Source organism: Myotis lucifugus, unplaced genomic scaffold (genome assembly GCF_000147115.1).
Source record: "Myotis lucifugus unplaced genomic scaffold, Myoluc2.0 scaffold_212, whole genome shotgun sequence".
Taxonomy (NCBI): domain Eukaryota; kingdom Metazoa; phylum Chordata; class Mammalia; order Chiroptera; family Vespertilionidae; genus Myotis; species Myotis lucifugus.
Window position 1 is genome coordinate 1,496,530 of NW_005871260.1, and position 17,297 is coordinate 1,513,826.

Sequence of the window (17,297 nt, forward strand, 5' to 3'; positions counted from 1 at the left end):
TCCAGCGCTATGCCACCCAGTTCTTCTCCCTATGGCTTCCATATGCCCTGAATCTCCTCCCCTCTACTAGAGCCCCACAAATAGAGATAGAAGTGACCTTTAAAGTGCCCAAGAGCTAGTCCCTGTGTGTTAGCCTTTAAGGAGAATGCTGGGATACAAGCTGACTGCCTCCCTTAACCAGTGGACTAATTTTGCTGCCAAATGTTATGCAGGCTCTTCTTCCAGGCCTTGGTTTTCTGGGGGTCCCAGCATGGGATTGAGACCCCACTTTCCTCTGGGGGTCTTTTGCAGTTGCAACATTTCTCTGGCTATTCAGCCACAGCCCCTGGGTGTAGGGACCAACCCTCTTTGTGTCTCCACTTCTCTTATCAGTATCTGTGTAGCTTCCTCTTTTCAATCCTTGGATATGATATTTGAGTTCAGGTGTCCTATTGATAATTCAGGTTATTGCTCTAAATTTTAAGTGTAGGTCTGGTTTGGCACTGAGAAGAGGTGTGTGATGTTTTCACCTATCCGGCTACCATATTCTCACTGCTAATCTCTACAGTTAACTATTTTTATTTTTGAAAGATCATACTGCTCAAACCCTTCACCCCCCTCACCCACCCCACTCCCCACATTACAGCTGTCAGACTGCTCTCTATTTATGAGTCTATATTTTGCTTGTTAGTTCATTTTGTTCATTAGATTCCACATATGAGTACAATCATATGGTACTTGTCTTTCTCTTATGGACAGACAACAGTATGGTGATTGTCTGGGGGAGATTGGGGTAGTGGGAAGTGGAGGAGGGTATAGGGGAGATATGTGATGAACAGAGACTTGACTTGGGGTGGTGAACACAACAATACAGTATGCAGATGATGTGTTGTAGAATTGTGCACCCAAAACCTGTATAATTTTATTAACCAACTAGAGGCCTGGTGCATGAAATTTGTGCACTGGGGGGGGGGTGTCCCTCAGCCCAGCCTGCACCCTCTCCAATCTGGGACCCTTCGCTGGATGTCCGACTGCCAGTTGGACATCCCTCTCACAATCCGGGACTGCTGGCTCCTAACTGCTTCTGCCTGCCAGCCTGATCACTCCCTAACTGCTCCTCTGCTGGCCTGGTCACCCCGGTAGAAGCCACACAGAGCAGCAGCGGGGACCTGCCCTCCAGCAGGGCCACGGGAACCCAAGCAGCAGGCACACAAAGCAGCCACTGGGCCTCCCAACCCCCCATGGGGCCATGGGAACTGTGGCAGCAGGCATGCAAAGCAGCCAGCCCCATCCCCACTGTGCGTGCCACCATCTTGTGACAGCATAATGGTGTGAGGGTTAATTTGCATATTACCTCTTTATTATATAGGATGTCATCAAGGTCACCAGTTCAGTTCTTGGTCTAGGTACATGTCCAGGTTGTTGGCTCCATCTTGCATGAGGGAAGCAACTGATTAATGTTCCTCTCTCTTATCCGTTTTTCTCTCTCTCCCTCTCTCTAAAAAAATCAATAAAAACATTTTAAAAATCATGTGGAATATTCACTTTGGCAGCACTTACACTAATATTGAAATGATACAGAGAAGATTAACATGGCTCCTGTGAAAGGATGACACCCAAATTCAAGGAGAAATCATGTGGGAAAACAAACATGCAAGAATAGACAAGACTACACTGAAAAGGAAAGACTAGCTCTACCAGACATACACTGTGAAGTTTTCATAATTAAAACAGTATGGTATTGGTACATCTATAATAATAAAAGCATAATATGCTAATTAGTACAGTTCTGACTTTTAGAAACCAGGGTAATGTTTCATAGGTCAAAAATATAAATAAATGATTCAAATCAAGCAGGGATAAACCAAAAATTCATCCAAACAATAACAAATATGTCTAACTCTATTACAAACTACACTGAAGGGGCTGGGCCAATTTGAAAAAACAAGATAAATGATGATAATAATAGATTATAACATATAAAATAAAGTAAGTGTTCATGACTCCATATCAATATCCTATATAATTAAAGGCTAATATGCAAATAGACTGAACGGCGGAATGACTGGTCGCTATGATGCGCACTGACCACCAGGGGGCAGATGCTCAATGCAGGAGCTGCCCCCTGGTGGTCAGTGCACTCCCACAGGGGGAGCGCCGCTCAGCCAGAAGCCAGTCTCATGGCTGGTGAGCGCAGCGGCGGTGGCGGGAGCCTCTCTCACCTCTGAGGCAGTTGGACATCCCCCTAGGGCTCCTGGACTGCAAGAGGGCACAGGGCGGGCTGAGGGACCCCTCCTGAGTGCACAAATTTTGTGCACCGGGCCTCTAGTACATAAATAATTGAATAACCAATAAATGGAAGAGGAGGAAAACTCTCTACTTTACAGTATAATTCTAATTAATAAATGCCAAAGAAATTATGAGAAAAAAAATCAGTTACTGATTAGTGGCAAATATAGCAAAAGAAACAACATACTCCTAAAGTATCTCTATGAAATACAAATTCAGTACAAAGGGAAAAATAGTTACTTTAGAGTGGAGAAATCAAGCATACACTAATTTAATCAAGTTATTGAAATTGACATCTCCAATAATAAGATATTAACATCTTGGACTCCCTGATATGATATACTAAGACACAACATCACTTCTGTCATATTTTTACCATACTTGTATTACATGAATTTAATCACTATGAATTTGATCACAATCTGGAACCTGGACTATTAAAATAGACATTAGTGGGACAACTACAAAAAGATGAATAATGTCTGTAGATTAGTAATAGTATAGCATCATCATTACTTTCCTGGTTTTGAAAAGCATACTTAAGTAAATGTTAACATTTGGGGATATTGGATAAATGGTATATGAGAATTTTACAGTATATTTTGTGCAATTTTTATAATTTTTGTTAGTCTAAAATTATTTCAAAGTAAAAAGTTTTAAAATAAAAAATATTTTAAAAAAAGGAAAGGCATTTAAAAATCTTACCATCCATGGTTACAAGCTTTTGTTTTAAAAGGGACAAGTTAACATTCTCTCAAAATAAAAATATATTTTCTTCTCAAATGTTAAATATATTTTGCTTTATAAAAAGCTAAAAAGCATACATGGAAGATATATTTTTAATATAAATTTTTCCCAGATCAGTATGTATCCTCTCTGACTCCTTATTTTAATTTTCCAACTATTGCTCATGTTTTCAGAGGACATGATCCAGGTAATGAGGTAATACTTCTGTAAATTAACTCCTAGTGATACTTTTACCCCAGTGGGTGTTGAGCATCTTACAGTCTAATTTTATGTATAAATAGTTCTAGGCAACAGATTTCAAGGAATTTCATTTCTACCCAAGCTCTAAGATGTAATTTAGAAGCAAAGAAGTTACTTGGCTCAGATGTAACAAGTACTCATGTGCAGTTATGAAGTTTTCTTCTATATTTTAAAAAGGAAGGTAGAGAAATGGAGGCCAAGGTAAAGGCCTGGCCACCCTGCTCTAGAAAGTTTAGGCCACTTTTGCCAACCATAGGACTCTGCACTGATCTATAATTACTTCACAGTCTTTCTATCAAATGAACTATGTTGAAGCATTTTATTTCCTTAAAATATACTTATTTACAATACACAGCTAATTATAATGAATGTTGGGTTTGTTTGTTTTTTAATTCTGTTGTAATGAAATGTTTTTCTTTGGAGAATTAAGATGAAAATACAGTGAAGTCCCCTGATTTTGCCACCAGAGGGCATAAGATGTTAAGAAATACAGCAAACAAAGCCTTCTTGTTTCTAAGACTCTGGGATTTCATGGTCTGAAATTTCTAGGTAACTATTTCCAGAAATGAACTCACTTGGAAGACAAGTAAGATATATGCAATGAGGATAGGAAGAGGTTAGGCGTGAAACACTATCATTTTTTATAAGAATGAAATCCTTAACCATGTTCTCAAGAGTGCTCACCTACATACATCTATTAACTATATTATTGATTTAGGTTAAACATTCAATTAAACATTGAAATAGGTTGGCAATGATAAATTGTGATGTGTACAATGTTTCTTCAGCTGGTGACGTCTGAGAAAAATATTGGCTGATTAATGCAATCTTGTCTAGAAAATAAGAAATGAGCTAGTTCAGAATCAATGAGGCCAAGGTGTTGAGTTCAATTTGTGTATGGATCAGTGAGCATCTCTCTAAATCAAGGCTACCCCCTCACTCTAACCAGCCAATGCACATTGTGAGTCACAGGGGGAATGATGAGAGAGTGTAGATGCACAGGCATCAATCCGGATCCACACCACAGAACTGAATCAAAGTGATGTTAGGTCGATGAGATCTCCTCACAGATGGATGGTATTTTGACCTTGAGGTTAGAAATTACTTGGAGTAAAATAAATCAAACTTCTCCTGTTCCCCCCACCATCATTCCCTCAGCTACTCCTTTCTCACCTAAACCCCAACCCTTATTTTTTCCCTCTGATAGAGTACATATATGGAAGGGTGGTGAATTACTAGATTTTAATGGTTTAAAAGACATTTCAATTCTGCCAATACTTTTGCTGAAACAGCTAAATGGGCAGGTGATATTAGGCTTGGAGTAGAACACAACTGGTCTGCTGCCATCCTCTGCATGAGGTGGCAGCTTACCCAGTACGTTGAGTTCCTTTCTTCCCATTGCATCAACATCCCTCGTACCATTTTCACAGATGAGGAATTTGGAAGGAAACTGCATATTTGTTGGAATCAATATGATATTTTATATCACAAACAGTTCTTGTTGATTTGAGGATGATCATGAACAATACTGCATTTGTACAGCTGGACATACAAGTGCACCACACGTTTTTCCACACTGCTTCCAAGTCTCTCTAAGCAGGTGAAAGTAAACTAGAGAGCTGCACCATCTTGACAGTTCAGTTCAAAATACCATGTAATAATTCTCAATCAAAGGGCTCAGGATCAGGAAGGAGGATATGCATTATTTAGCATGTTTATTTACATTATTTTAATATGTTTACAATGATTGCAATGTTTCTTGCTTACCTTTTCAGAATAAGACCAGAAATAACTGTATTATATAAGTGTTCTGCATTATCTTAAAATTATTAAAGTCTATTTTTGCTTACTATAGCTCATTGTTTTATTTCTACTTCCTCACCTCCAGCTTTCTAATCACTTTTATTATTAGTTTTCCTCCTTAGATATGGGTGTTGTTGAGCACCGGTTCTGTCTAATTGATACCTGAAAATCATCAGCGAATCTGCCAATTCTGACTGTTCATGTTGCTGTGGTTCCTTTGGAAGCCAAATTTTTCTTTAATGGAATTGAGTGGGTTTCAGAAGCAAAACTTGCCTGCATCACATTTTGGCCACCCAGGATCTACTGAGTGTCGGTCCATTGAAGTTGACCCCATATTTTTGTATTGATCATAAAAAAGTTCAAAGAAGAGTTCAGAGTTCCCACTATCAGTGCCAGAGCTCTGGGAGGAAAGGACCATATTGAAATGACAGAAAAAAAAGACCACACCATGAGCTTAGCAGAGTTCACTTTCCCATCCCAGTCACTCCTTTGTGTGTCCATGTGCCCCAAGAGGATCCGCCTTCACAGTCTCCCCTTTCTGTACGAGTCAGATGGATTTCCACACTTGAACTTCCCCTTTGCTCTGATGCGCACAGAGGATTATTTGAGGTTATTTAGGTTACACGCAGCAACAGTTTGTAGGGCAGCCAGGCTTTGATGACATCTGAGAACAGGAGGCTGGGTTATGCTGGAAATGCCCTGCCCTCGGGATACAATTGAGATTGAGGTCACACTCCTCACACCAGGGTAAGCTTGGATAGGTCCCTTGGGTAGCCTGGGTGGAAACTTCAAATACTACTTAGATATATGAAGAAAACTTCTTTATCTTCCATAATGGATTTCCTCTTTCTCATACACTGGGTAGCAGGAGGTAGAAATCACTCTTCTAAATTTGTCAATATTAGGTATTAAAGTCTCTTCTCTTTTAATTGGCCTCTTCCATGATGCATTTTTTTTGGACAAATGCTGAATCTCTCCAGCTTCCTCTCTCTTCTCTTGCTCTTTCCAAAGATGAGGGAGACTTGGGCTGATGTGACTGCAGGGCTTGAGGGTGCGGTATGCCAGAGCCCCCTACTTCCTCAGTGAATAGTCTGGTCCCTTCCCACCTGATGTGTCAGGAGTCCACAATGGTCTTGGAGCATTTTGCTGGCACACATTCTAGTCCTGACCAGCAGACTACAAAAGGAGAAAGTATGGAGAATTGGAGAAGTAGGTTTTCAGTTCATGTGTCTTTGTCCATGGATTAAGCATATATGCATATAAGCTCGTTGGTTAATCGCTTCTCACCCCTCCTTCCCCCTTCCCTCTGAGATTCATCAGTCTGTCCCATGCTTCTGTGTTTGCCTTCCTACATTGCAGTCTCTTTGAGCATCCTCAGGATTCTGCTAGTTCTCTGGTCTTCCAAGTACCAATATATCCATTCATTGAGGTAGAACCCCCAGGAGTCAGAGTTCTGCCTCATTCATCTGTCCCCTTGCCAAGGTCACCTCTTCTACTCCATCGTCTCACATGTTGAATAAGAGTCTTCAAATATGGCCCTCTCCTCCCAGAGATCCAGCACTGATAGGAAGAACTGAACTCTTCTTTGAACTTTCTGAGTAGGATGCATGAACTGAAAACCCACTTCTCTAATTTTTTTCCTTTTGTAGTCCACTGACACAGGAGGGTAAACATCCCACTTCTTTTTAATACCTGTAGGGACTTCTTTTTATATCCTCTTTATATGTCCTTTCTTTACATCCTTTCTGTGGTAGTATTTTGTAGCCTCTTTTCCTAAAGCCACAGTGGTGGACAGATTGCAGAGAGAAAAGTTTATACTTTCCAATGTTAAAGTATCCTTTAACCACCAAGAAAAGAAATATATATTGTCTCAGGCCAGCTAAAGTTGTAGAGTCCAGGTAACTGATCAGTTAATTCTTAGTTAGGATCTGGGTCCTGGTTGAGTGATTTAAACTGCATCCAATAACCTTCTTTCTGCATTCCCAACCCCCTCCCTCTTTTTAAAATCACTTATTTAAATTTTTTTAAGCCCACACATTTCACAATTTGGTTTCTTGCAATATGGCTTGTTTTTCTGAAATAATACACTTTTTAAAAATTTATCTTTATTATTGAAAGTATTACAGATATCCCCTTCTTATCCCCACCCATCCTCACCCCAGACCTTCACCGCATTATTGTCTGTGTTCATGGGTTATGCATATATACATATAAGTTCTCTTCCCACCCACCCTCTTCTCTGAGATTCACCAGTCTATTCCATGGTTCTATGTCTCTGGATCTATTTTGTTCATCAGTTTATTTTGTTCATTAAATTCCACATATGAGTGAGATCAAGTGATGCTTGTCTTTCTCTGACTGGCTTATTTCACTTAGCATAATACTCTCCAGGTCCCTCCCTGCTGTCTCAAAGAGTAAGAGATACTTCTTTTTTACTGCTGCATAGGATTCCATTGTGTAAATGTACCAAGCTTTTTTTATCCACTCATCTACTGATGGGCACTTGGGCTATTTCTGAATCTTAGCTATTGTAAATAGTGCTGCTATGAACATAGGAATGCCTATATTCTTCCTGACTGGTGTTTCAGGATTCTTGGGATATAGTCCTAGAAGTGGGATCACTGAGTCAAATGACAGTTGCATATTTAATTTTTTGAGAAAACTCTATACTGTTTTTCATAGTGGCTGCACCAGTTTGCAGCAGTGTAAACAATCTCTTCAATAAATGGTGTTGGGAAAATTGGGCAGGTACATGCAAAAAATAAAACTAGACCACCAAATTATATCATACACAAGAATAGATAAAAGGCTTAAATGTAACTTGTGAAACCATAGGCAGCAAAATCTCAGACATCTCTCATAGCAATATGTTTATCAATACATCTCTTAGGACAAGGGAAACAAAGGAGAAAATAAACAAATAGGATTGCATCAAAATAAAAAGCTTCCGCACAGCAAAAGAAACCATCAACAAAATGAAAAGGAAGCCTACGGTATGTGAGAACATATTTGCCAATGATACATCTGATAAGGAGTTAATTTCCAAAATATATAAATATCTCATACAACTTAACAAAAGGAAGACAAACAATCCAATTGAAAAATCAGCAAAAGATCTAAATAGAGACTTCTCCAAAGAAAATATACAGAATGGCTAAGAAACATATGAAGAGCTATTCAGTCACTAAACATCAGAGAGAAGATACATATTAAAATGACAACTAGGTATCATCTCACACCAGCCAAAATGGCTACCGTCAAGAAATCAATTAACGACAAGCGCTGGTGAGGATGTAGAGAAGAGGGAAGTCTAGTACACTAAAGTGATACATTCTTAAAGGTTTATTTGACTAGCAAGACATACTGATGTCCTTTTATTATTGTAAATAATGTGGCATGATTTGTTAGCATTAGAATCTATGATGCTTTGTTAGTATCTCTGGATAATTAGTCCAATCACCCAAGAGGTTTTGTTTCCTAGATGAGAGATTGAGTTTATTCTTGGGTAATGTAGTGAATCTATCTTCTTTCAACACATTATTTCCTACACTACTGATCACAATCTTTCTTAATCTTAGTATATTTTTTTACGTTTTCAGAACTCCTGGGATTGATTACTCATAATTCTCTTTACCATGACTACATATAGAGGTGAAGAAAAGTGTACCTCTATGTTTATAAAGGGCCACATATCTACTAGAAGAAACAGAACACACATGTCATCACCACAATTGTCTTAAAATTAATAAAAATCAAGCATATCTAGTTATGTACAAATTTCTTTTGTAAGATAATTTCTTTTGTGAACTTTACCTTTTCCCATTTTGAATATCATTATGGATTTATGGAATTATAAACTCAACTTGCTTATGAGTAATTATTCTTTAATGCTCCAAGTTGGATAGTGGGAATACCTCAAAGCTGACTCCATTGTCCTTTCAGCTTTACCCCCGGTATTTTAAAGCATCCTTGCATTCACACAAGAGTAAAATGATCACCTAGTCTTCCAAGAGCTCTGATTTCTGTTACTGGAGAGTTAGAAGAAAGAGCAAAGTTCAAGACATTAGAGAACTCATTTGACATTGGTTTATTGCTCAACCTCTTTAGTGATAGAACATGTTTAATTGTACACATTTAAATTTTTATCTTAGCTTTGATTTTCTAAATTCATTTTATTTTCTCCTAAAGTATTTTTTGTACAATATACTTAAATCAAAAGTGATACAAGGCTCTTCAGAAGGGGTTCAGATCAATATTTCTATACTCCTTTGAACCTAGAACTCAAATCCTTTTTCTGCAGCTTTTACTCCTACCTTTCAGCTTGAAAATTGGAGCAAGTTTCACTAAAGAAATGACATATGAGCCAAGTATTGAAGAACCAGATAATTTACCAGCAGACCCATGTGGGGTGGGAGAAAGGTATAAAGATTATTCCATACAAAATTAAGCCTGTACATACATAGATGCACATACAGTGATCCAGAGGCAGGAAAGGGACTTGGAGTAAAACAATGGGGAAGAAGGCAGTGACAAGAGATGAGGGCAACATGGTATGTTTAGTTAGTGCATGAGGGATCTTGATTTGCCACACTATGGAGTTTGATTTTTGCCCAGTAAGTGATCATAGGACAAATGTGACTAGATGACTTTAAGAAATGACCTGGAAAATTAATCAGCAGAGTACATTCACAATAATTTTTTAAAATTAATTTATTTATACCATCAACTTCCCTTCAGTGTGAAAATAGTTCTAGAAAAAGATTAAAGAAGCAAAATGTTATGGATAAAACTTCTTTTAACAAGCCCTTGATATTTTTATAAGCTGAGATTGATGAGTCACATCCTAATGGAAATATCATCTCATTGTAGAAGTATGATGGTATTTACCTGTCTTTTTCACATATGGAAGAAGGATCAGACATACCCATTGTGCCATTGTGATCATAGGATTCTAAGATGGCCCCATGATCTCTGCCACTGGTGTTACACACATGATTAGGTTACATCTTGGATTAGGTTACATTGTATGGCAAGAGTGAATGAATTGCACATATCTAACCAAGGTCCCAAATTAGTTGACAAATTCATCAAAAAGGAGATTATCATAGGTGAACCTGACAATCAGTTGGATGTTCTTTAAAAGATGGCTTTGATTTCACTGAGATCAGAAAGAGATTTCTTTTTCTGGCTTTGAAGAAGTGAACTGCCATAATAAGTCCTTTAGCTATAAGGAAATGAGATATTCCAACAATTATGTGAGCTTGAAAGAGGAATTTGAAATTCCAATGAGACCCAAGACCTGAGCAATACCTTGACTGCAGCTTCATGACACCGTAAACAGAGGACGCAGCCAAACCAAGTCTGGATCCCGACCCATGAAAACTGTGAGACCATAGTGTATGTGATTTTAAGCTCCAAAATTTGTGGTAATGATGCAATATAAAACTAATATAACCATCCTAATATATAAAAATCCAGCGGCCATCTCAACCGAAACAACGGGATGGACGACTTAAATAGCAGGCTGTATAGGGCAACAAGGTCAGCAAGGGGGTTAGTGAGGAACGACCAAACGACTGAACAGAAGGCTGTGTGGGGTGACCAGGCCGGCAGGGGAGTTAGTGAGGGGTGACCAAGCCAGTGGAGGGGGGGCTGTTAGGGGTGACCAGGCAAGTGGAGGGGGGCAGATGGGGGTGACCAGGCCAGGAGGGAGGCAGTAAGGGGCAACCAGGCCAGCAGGGGGGGCAGTAAGGGGCAACCAGGCTGTTGGGGGGGGCAGTTAGGGGCAATCAAGCCAGCAGGCAGAAGCAGTTAGGGGTGATCAGGCTGGCATGGGGGGAGCAGTTAGGGGTGTTCAAGCAGGCAGGCAGGTGAGCAGTTAGGAGTCAGCAGTCCCGAATTGTGAGAGGGATGTCCGACTGTCGGACATCCCCCAAGGGGTCCTGGATTACAGAGGATACAGGCTTGGCTGAGGGGATCCCCCCTCCCATGCACGAATTTCATGCACTGGGGCTCTAGTAGAATGATAAGAAAAATCATATGAAATCAATACTTACCTATTGAAATAGACAGTGTTTGCAATGGTTAAAGGCAATAAACAGTGTATGTAATGGTTAAAGGCACAGAGCCTAAAGCCAGGTTCATGTCCCAATACCACCATCTACTTGCTATGTAACCTTTGGTATATTTCTTCATGCTTCTGTGCCTCAATTTCCACATTATGAAATGAGAATAAACATGAGGCTTAATTCATAGGATTATTTTAAGGATTAAAGAAGTTAATTTATACAAAGTCCCCAGAAGGGGGATGCAGTAAGCACACTATAAAACATTAGCTATTCTTATATATGCTTCTCTACTAATTACCAGTGGACTAAATGTATCAAAGGCTTTCTTCATATATCTCTTAACAAATAACAGTGTCATCCTATTATAAACACTCAAGGCATTTGATAAAGAGATCAAACTTGCCACTGTATTGATTTTCAATAACCAATTTTAGTCAGAAAAAAATCATTAAATAATGGATAAAATAACATAAGAAATTATGATCACAATTGTAAACTACAAAAATAGCTGGAGTCAGCCTTATGATATCTGAAAATGCTTCCCCTCCTAAAATTTGGAGATGAGTCATAGTTCCAAACTAATTAGTAAAATGCATAAACAGCTGCTGAACTCTTGTGTTGTAATTGCTGTATGTTATTTCCAAGGAATTACACAATCCTACATCTATAAAATAAAATTGAAAGAACATACTTTGGGAATTTAGCTGTGATAGGCAAAAAGACAAATAATAAGCAAATGGGTTGAAGATAGACAACAAATAGGGAGGGAGGGAGGGAAGGAGGGAGGGAGGGAGGAAGAAAACAGATGAACTGAAACCCTGATCATGAGAAGTACATCTTGAATTCCCAAATGGATTGAATTTTAAAGAAAATAACAAAAATAAGTTATTGTTTTTGGATCAATAAAATTGTTGGTCATTCAGAGAGCCAGTCTTCTCCATCTGGTGGCTCTCCCATACCCTAGGTCTTTATCATCAACTTATCTAGTGTGTCGAGACACTGTAGACGTAGTATGTGATGCGGTCTGAGCTAAGAATTAGGTTTCTCAGTATAGAGTATTTGAAGCTCACAGAAAGAAAAATTGCTCCAATTTAAAAATAAAAGTAATCTTAAAATATTAAAAAATTGAAAATGTTGGTAGTATAACTCTCAAGCTAAGATTTATAATAATTTGATTATTACATATTTCAATTCGGGGAATTTGAGATATTTTCAGATTTAACTTTTGCCACATGTAAGTGTTCCACTGCACCGAAGGACACTCAGGTTCAGAACTGGACCTGCCCTGTGCAGTGCTTATCCTTTGGAGCTAGTGATGCCATCATGAGGGGTCCGAATTCTGTACAATTGAAAGGATTAATACACAGACCCGTCCTGAAGTCTGGATTGGTGTGAGGATGCTGTATAATCCATGCAGTTATCTAGCAGAAGCAGAAAATGGTCCTTGGTTAGCATTTCTAAAAGCTGAGTTGTGGACAGACTTCTTTCACAAACAATTTATGTGCACAGACTTCTTTTACAACAATTCTCACTAAGCTACAAGAATATATCCCTAGTCTTGTCTTCAGATTCCAATTTGAGAAATACATTCTTAGTCAAAATAACTAAGAGCAGACTATGTCTCATTCTCTTGGTTTCTCCACCATTTTCCAACTTTCCTGATTTCAAACCTCACTTGGCGTACTCACATGTGTTTCATGCTGTTTCCCTCCCCTCCCCCTCAATAAGCATCTCCAAACATGTCTCCTTCCTTCTGACTTCCCTGAGTCCATCCAAGTTTACCTCTTAGGCCTTGTTCTTGTTTGATGAACTCTTGCTGACCTGATAGTCCATCAGCCCCTGCCTCCGTCCCCCTCACCATGTTCTTCATTCACAGTATGGTAGCCAATGTTCTCACATAAGTAGGCTTTCTGCTTCTGACTTCTTGCCTTGATAGGTAACCGATTAGGGAAGTGGTGGGGGGCAAGGTCATTTGAGCTACCTTCCATGTGCCAGACTTCATGGTGTCATTTCATTTATTACCCTGGTGCTTTGGGGAATTTACTTGAGTATTCATCCTAGACTCAAATAATAGCTACTATTTACTTAGGTCTTTACTATGTGCTGGTTTTCTGTTAAGTATTAGATGTATTATCTCATTTAATCCTTATAACTTCATCAGGAAGTGGGCCTTAGCACCATGCCCACATTTTTAGATGAGGACATTGAGGCAAAGGAAGATTAAGTGGCTCAATCAATTTGAGCACAGTTTTTGGAGCTTTGGAGTTTCCAGATGATAGTGACTCAGTCGATTACTTGCTTCCTAAAGTACAGTAATAACAGAAAACTGTTATGAGTAGAGGCACATTTAGAATAAACACCATTGTGTGCTCAGTGTAGCAGCACTTCTGTGGTGGTTCTTTGCCACACCAGCCCACTTTACCAAAAGTCAAGCAGCACAAACTTCAATTTGACCTAGTTTAATCAAAATGTGGGTTGTGGTTCAATTATTTGACAATTGATTACTAAGAATTTAAACAGTTTCTAACAACCACTATAAATGCAGTCTTTCTTTTTGTGGTCTCTCTCAGAAACTAATGTTGCTATTTCTCACTGCCATGTACACACCATAACTCCTCCCAAATACCCTGCAAATGCAGGGGGAGCAATGCTCCTGAAGACACCACATTTCAAATGGTGTGGATTTGGAGGGATCCTGGAGTAAATCCCGAGATGATCTTCCAGCTAATTCAAGCTCTAAGTGTCATTCCTTAGAATTCAGTTGCAGTTACTGGCAATAGGGTTGAAGCCCTGCTGTTGCTCAATCATAATCTATACTGTTTACTGCCCATTTAATAAATACACAAACACAAGTAAATACAGATTGAACCCAGGAGTGCTGGTGTCAAGAGGAAGTCAGACCACAGCAAGTCAACATCCACTGGCTATGGTTCCCTCCACCATGTAGCCGAAGTGAGAAGATAAGCGATGGTTCAAACTTACGGGAGTGAAGAGTCACCTGTGCCTTCACCTGCTGGCCACACCCCTGCTCAGTCTACAAGGCAGAAGGCGTTTTTAATAGAAACAAGGGTTACACACCTGATTCCAAAGCAAGAGAGAGCTATTGCCTTTCTGTTTCCTGTTTAGGTTTCACAGGCCTATTCAGCTACTCAAGGATGTTAGAACAGCGATCTGTTTTGAGCTTGGAAAGGTTTGATGTTTCTTTATGTGGGGGTGTTCAATTCATTAGAAAAAAAAAAAAAAAGGCAGCAGCACAGTGTGGAAATGTAGCACATCCCACTCTAACATTTCTCTTCTGCATCCTTAGCCCCAGTCACTAGATTGCGGTTTCCAGGTTGTTTTGCTTTTTCTTTCTTTCTGATTGTGTTTACCCCTCATGCCAAGTGTCGTAAGTCACATTAACTGAAGATCTTGTATTTTTTTAAGTAACAGGGAAAGCTGGTCTCAGCCACCTGCCAGGGCTGGGCAGATGCTTTGGCCAATGCTTTACCTTCATGCTTTGCCCGTGTGAGGCCCTTACTGATGCTCCCAGGGTGGTAGGTTTCTATAGTGTTTTCCCCTTACCTCCACGGCTCCAGTTCCCCAACTTCAGAGGGTTAAACCCACTGCCTCCTGCTTATCTCTCAGGAAAAGTCTGCCTTCCTAGACTCATCCTTTCTGACCCTTGTAGCAACGACCATTAGGGACCCGGGGAGTGCCTCACTCATGAGGCTTTGAAGCTTCAACTCTGGCCACAGTCCCCTGGCAAGTAGCCCTACCTGGGCCCTAAGCTATTGTATGATCATTAAAAGTGTGAGAGAAATTGATATTTTGGAGATGTTGGACACTCCATGTCAATGCCTGTTACAACAAAACAAACAAACAAACAAAACATGCTTTTCTGTGTCTATGTCTGTCTTTGCAATCAAATAACATTGCCAGGCTCACTCAGCACGCCCCTGTCACCTGCCTGCTTTGGCTGCATCGCCACCATTGGGAGAATAAAAGGAATGCAGAGAAATGGTGGCTATTGGCCTTTGACATGTTTGAATGCTTCCCAACTAGTCACTATTTGTACTTCCGTTTTACAAAGGAGGAGACTGAGCCAAGAGAGATAAAGGCCTTTGCCCAGAGCTTCATGAAACTATCTGGCTCTGAAGTCCATACCGTAACCACCATGGTAGGTTCCCTCCAGAATGTTCCAGAGTCAGCACACTCTTGACTCCAGGGCAGGGCATCAGTATTGGGTCCTTGCCTTTTTTTCTGCCCTCAGGGACTATACAGAGTGGCCCAGGAAGAACCTTACCTCACCCCCAGCTCTCCTTAAAGTCCTGAGCCACGAATGAGCCCAAGCCCCAAGCTTCCTTTCTATGCCATCCTTTCGGCCTTGAGTGTCAGGGCTGCCTGCTCTGCCTTGGCCATGGCACCACCCAGCACCCGAAGGATCTGTTCTCTATTCCAAAGCCTCGGGAGACTTTACCCACTTCTGGTACCTGCTACTTAGAACCCTCGGTCCTTTAGACAGCATTCACTTCCATTCCTAGCCTGGGGCCAAAGGTAGGGCTGAGGAAGAGAAGTCAGTGAGCTACCAGGAGGCCTCTAGGGTCCTTATGGCTTCTATTAGATGCTAATTTCTAAGCGTCTGAACACCACTATTCTCCTTCATGGGGCCTATGGTCCTCCCATTGCCTAACATATTGACTATATTTATTTGATTTTAATACTATGTGGTCTCCTAAAGAGAACTTGGTGTTTACAATAAAAACATAATGACATACATTGAAAAGGAGTAAAAAGACAAAAGTCAACAAATAAAGGGGAGAGAGAGTATATTCTGTTTTAACAGATGAACAGTTGGCTACATTTGAAATGCAATTCAACAAGCATTGACTACATACTTCTTTCCAAATCTAATTTTGTCACCAGCATAGCGTGGAGGTTAAGAGGGCTGCCATTTAGTAGCTATCGCCTTGGGTCCTGTTACTTAACTGCCCCGTGCCTCTGGTTCTCTGTCTACAAAATGGGAATCACAGCAAGGGAATAAAACTTTTCCAGAAATTAACACAACTTCAAATTATTAGCTGTTTCTCTCATTCCTAACATAGTTCTTTTTAAAAAATATATATATATTATTGATTTTTTACAGAGAGGAAGGGAGAGGGATAGAGAGTTAGAAACATCAATGAGAGAGAAACACCAATCAGCTGCCTCCTGCACATCCCCTACTGGGGATGTGCCCGCAACCAAGGTACATGCCCTTGACCGGAATCGAACCTGGGACCCTTCAGTCTGCAGGCCGACGCTCTATCCACTGAGCCAAACCGGTTAGGGCTCTAACCTAGTTCTTAAAAGTAAAGCCTGGAAGAGAGAGGGGAAGCCAACATTTACTATGCACCTGTCCAGTGAATGTTAGCAATCTGTAAGTTATCTCATATAATCACCATAAACTTGAGAAAATATTTTCATCAATATATAGATGTAATGTTAGAGGCCCTATGGATTAGATCAGAGCTATGAGTAACCTCAGATATACTCTCTTATGAAGCCTGGCATGGGAGTGATGCTCCACAGAGCAGAATCTCTGGAATGCTTGTTAAAACAGAAGATTTCTGTACCCTTACTCACACCTGTTTAATTTCAATCTCTTTTTTTTTCATTGATTTTAGAAAGAGAGGAAGAGTGAGGGAGCGAAGGAGAGGGAGAGGGAGAGAGAGAGTAAAACATCAATGTGAGAGAGAAACATTTTTCTGTTGCCTCCAGCATGCATCCCTACTGGGGATCAAACCTGCAACTGGGTATGTGCCCTGACTGGGAATTGATCCCATGACCTCTTGGTGTACAGGATGATATTCCAACCAACTGAGCCATATCAGCCAGGACTAATTTCAATCTCTTGATAGCAGCAGTTTTAATAAGTCACCTACTGCCATGAAGAGCCATTGACTTACTGGTTAGGACCATGGACTCTGAAGTTAGGCCTGGGCCTGGTTTTGCTATGTCCTAGATATGTGACCCTGGCATATTACTTAACCTTTTTGAGACTCTCTATCTTATCCAAAACATGGAGAGAACAGAACCTTATAAGGTTACTGTAATAATGAAATAATGAATGCTAGTGCCAAGATCATGGTCTGGAACATAGTAATTATTATTGTCTCCTCTATAAGACATTACCTTTATTAGTATTTCCTC

General features: G+C 40.0%; 1 non-coding gene across 1 annotated transcript; it reads left to right on the forward strand.

Moving 5' to 3' along the window:
• The first annotated feature begins 1,516 nt into the window (after positions 1–1,516).
• Positions 1,517–1,618, forward strand: LOC111827746. Its single transcript, XR_002831462.1, has one exon. It is a non-coding gene; the product is annotated as a U6 spliceosomal RNA (small nuclear RNA).
• The last annotated feature ends 15,679 nt before the right edge of the window (positions 1,619–17,297 follow it).